At 32.1% G+C, this 4,434-nt stretch overlaps 1 long non-coding RNA gene across 1 annotated transcript; it reads left to right on the top strand.

Moving 5' to 3' along the window:
* Positions 1–1,627: 1,627 nt before the first annotated feature.
* LOC128133799 (uncharacterized) lies at positions 1,628–3,333 on the top strand. The gene is made up of 3 exons (XR_008232098.1): positions 1,628–1,873; positions 2,104–2,352; positions 2,981–3,333. It is a non-coding gene; the product is annotated as an uncharacterized LOC128133799 (long non-coding RNA).
* Positions 3,334–4,434: the final 1,101 nt, after the last annotated feature.

Here is a 4,434-nt window from a genome sequence, read left to right on the forward strand (position 1 = left end):
TTTTGAGGGTCTCAAGCACTGAAATGCACAAGTGAATGACCGTTTTTGGCTACGCATTGCCTAGCAGTTTTACAATGAAATGGGTTGTGCTGAGTACCATACAAAACACCAATTGATGATCAAGTTTTGTGATAAGGACAATATTGTTACAAAGTTCAACGGGATGTATAACAAGTTGAATAATCAACGGAAAAGCACGGAAAGTGATACAAACGTTTTTGTACAATACTATGAATATTTAAGATCGACAATAAAGGGAAAGTTGTTCCAATTTTTTGACACTTGAAAGTTCTTATCTACTTGCTAGAAATGGAAATGTGATTTTGGCAATAGAAGAAGAAAGTGGTTCAAAAAGTATATATATATATATATATATATATATATATATATATATATATATATATATATATATATATATATATAAAAGACAAATTATAAAACTTCATTGAATGCTCGTTTCACGTTTGACTTCAACCAATGTAACAAGCTTGAATTCAAATAAAGAGTCCACCAGATAGGTAGAGATAAGGCAAAAAAATAAAGGGTATCCGTCTAGTGCGTTGGGAGTCGACAAAGTGGATGAAATACACAAGATGGCAAATAGCTTCGAAGTATATAATTTGAATTTCAATGCATGTTTGCAATACGTGAAAGCTTAATTGGCCAAGAAATAAAAAAATGTACAACAAGAGAAAGAAAAGCGCGAGAGGATAAGCAAAAGTCGTGTGAAAAAACAAAAAAATTGTAATATGAAATTTTTATCGCCAAACATCAACCATTTTTCGTAAGACAAACTCGTCGTGATTTTAAGGGCGAGAGAGGAAATTATGAAAAAAAAAAAAAAAAAAAAACTAAAACTAGACTTCTTTTTTGTAATGGTTTTTTATTTAACCGATGTCGTTTTTATCTATGTAATTTTTATTTAACAATAATGAATTAATGAAATATTCTTATTTTATTATTTTAAATATTTACATAATTATGATATTATAGTTTTATATAGTATTTAATTAAAAAAGAAAATAAAAATTTGAGTGAGTGAGATGTGATCATTTCATATGAGTGAATGAATAAGAGGAAAATGACTATCGATTAGAGAAAAAAAGTTAAAGAAGGTCATGTAACACCCCTTGGCATTTTACTAAAAGGTAATGATTTTAAAAGCTTTTAGAATCATTATATTCATAATCATTGATATTCATTGATGCACCTTACCTTTAAGGGTGCATATATGGTGGTGACAGGAAACATTTATTCATTCAAATTGTTCTAAAACGGTTCCCGTATGTACCCCAAACCCCTTCCATGGTCTTCATATTTGTACCACCCAAAAAAGGAAAAGGAATATATAGAAAGAAAAGTGAACTGATTAATTAGTATCGCTGCAGACTTTCAGCCATATATACATGCATCATAAGTGTTGCACAAATAAAATAATGGATCAAATGAACTTTCCTACAACTTCTTACGAACTTTCAGAAATTTGGTATTCTGATGGGAGACGTGTATCTTCCAATTTAATATACAACACCATGAATCCCATTCCTTGAAAGATCGTATAAATATGGATTACTCCACTGGTTTCTTTTTGGAACTCTCCACTTTGTGTTTTGTGTATACTCTCTCTCACACACATAAAACACACACTTACCGTGAGAATCTTGTCTAAGTCACTTGATTGCCATAAATTTCCACAAAGGGAAATATTTTTCATGCCATTACAGAGTGCTGGTACTACGAATCTGTTCATCGTAACAAGTCATGGAGTTCAAAGTTTCGATGGTTATGCTGTTGTCTGTTGCTCTCTCAGTTTTACTCGTCATCAATGGTGCTTCTCTCACTAGTCATCAGGAGCAAACTTCTCATGATTTAGGTATATATATGTTTATGTTTATGCGTCTCTACAAAGCGTCTTAATTAACACACAAACTCACATTTCATGATGTTCTTTTAGAAAGTCCCGGAACCATATCCAAGATGGCACAATTATATATTCAAACTTAACATCTTTAAATTGTTTAAGAAAGTTTTATATAACTATTTGGACAAGTCTAGTTTTGGAAGGCTTCATGGTTTTATTTCTAATGTTTATATGTTTTGCAGCTCAAGAAAACTGGTTTGGTTATGCTGCAATGCCAAGAAAGTTGCTGCTCAATCAAAAGGCAAGTTAATTTATAAACCCTTTGATCACATGCAAGTTTATTCAACAATTAACCAAAACTGAGACCTAATGTCAGCTCATGAATGGGGTTTTTTTGTTATTAAATTGGGTTTAAAATATGGTTCTTTTGTGCATTGATCAGGTTGAAGGCATTAAAGACAAGAATTTGGTGCACAATGAGGCTTTATCAGGTACTAAAGTATAAGCGGTTTTTTCATTTACATAACCAGACGTTGGTGACAAGGCTCGTACTATCGAGGAAACCTAGATTTTTGCTGTTTTTCTTTAATAACAACAAAGTAGAAGTATATATAGAAGATGAATACATCATTTGATTTTTTTAAAGTAGTCGGGATTACTCAAGTAATTAAAATGTGTTCAACTTCGAAGTTACCACAGTTATGTTTACTAGAACAGCAAACTGTATGACCCGAACTCAGAATGAGTGAGAGGATATAAGAACTTCCATGAGATACCCGTTACACATAGTCACATAGATACATTCCTGGGATCAGGCAACTTAGACATCAAAGTCGTTATCGTGGATAAACTCTTGTTTCTTAAGGATATTAAGCGAGAAAGCTCAAAGTCTATGTTACGAGTTGAGGCTGTCCAAATGGTTTAAATGTTAATTATCATTATAGACTAAGGGATCATGATTCATGACTTCAAATTTCATTGTATGGTTTCCTGGACCATAAAATTTGTTGATGAACAAGATTTGAGACAAAAGTTCTATTTTGTTTTAATGGTTTTCTCAGAATTCTCGTTAATTATGAGTTCTCACTTGACCATAATATTGAATGTGCATATATATAGGTGAATCTCGCAAGGGAGGCGAAGAAGCAGCAGCTGCTGAATCAGAACAGACAATGCATGAAGGATCCGATCTGACCCCTTTGTTTAGTATGGATTACACTAGCGTGAGAAAACGACGGCCCGTGCATAACAAGTCTTTCCCTACGACCATCACTCTTCCATGATATGTGGATTTACCTTTTTAGTTAATTAAGTAGAAATATTCTTTTAGGACATTTAGGATGAAAAAAGATGGAAAATTTTGGCTAACAATTTGTAATGGTCTACACAAGGGATCTAAAAACCCTAAGTTTTGTGTAAATTTCGTAAACGACTCTACTTATGTTTCTTTATAATATTAATACTAAATTACATGTTTGGTCTTAGGCGTTTACATAATATAACACTTTTGGTCCAAAGTTTATGTTTGTTGCAAAAATGGACCCTTATTCAAACTAAATTAGAACATTTAGTTTACATTAAGGGCATCCACAATCCATTGAACTCTATAAAGTTCAATGGATTGTCACATCATCCATTAAACATCTATACAACACCATCCACAACTCATTAAACACTTATCCAATCTTAGTCACTATTTTATTCCTTCTATTGAACCATATTTAATGATCATCCAACTCTACTTCATCTCATTATCCACACTTGATTCAACTTTTATTCAATCTTAATCACTGTCCTATTAACCACACTTTATTTAACTCTTGGAGAGTTGAATGAAATGGCATGTACGTACGAGAGAGATTATTCAATTCTTTTAAAACCCCATATTTTTTTGTTAAAATCTCTATGATGCGCTCAATAAAGATTGAACTCGACCCTCTATATTATATTCAATTTAATTCCATTAAACCTCATGCAATCCCCATTGTAGATGCCCTAACTTATGTTTGCTTCTTACTGTCAATAACCCTCATGTGTCATGTACACTAGAATATTTTTGTATGTTAACCCCACACCTTTCTATATCCATTTTCGTCTTTCATACAACACCCTTTTATATCCCTTTTCGTCTTTCACATAACACTCTTCTATCTCCCAAGCAATGATCACCCCACTCATAAATCATATCATCATCATTGATTAGGTTTCAACTTCATCTTACGTGTCTTAATACTCATCAACAAACTCTACAGGCTTCTTTGGTGACTTTGATCCAATCTTATAAGAGTATATTGAAATGCATGTTCATATAATCAAGTCTTGTTTGTTTTTGAGTTTATAAACAAGAAATGAGTAAGTTTTTCTATTGAAAACACATGTGGTTTTTTCAAACTTATGCTCATATTATTTGGAAAGACACATCTATATTTCCAAGAATATGTAAAGGTTTCATCTCTTTCTCTAAAACCAAAAGGTGTCTTATATTCTATATTACGGAAATCCAATTTAAAATATGATTGATTAAAGGGTGACTTTCCTCCTTGTTACATATATATGGTCATCCACACCTTTAA

Source organism: Lactuca sativa, chromosome 4 (assembly GCF_002870075.4).
Source record: "Lactuca sativa cultivar Salinas chromosome 4, Lsat_Salinas_v11, whole genome shotgun sequence".
Lineage (NCBI taxonomy): Eukaryota > Viridiplantae > Streptophyta > Magnoliopsida > Asterales > Asteraceae > Lactuca > Lactuca sativa.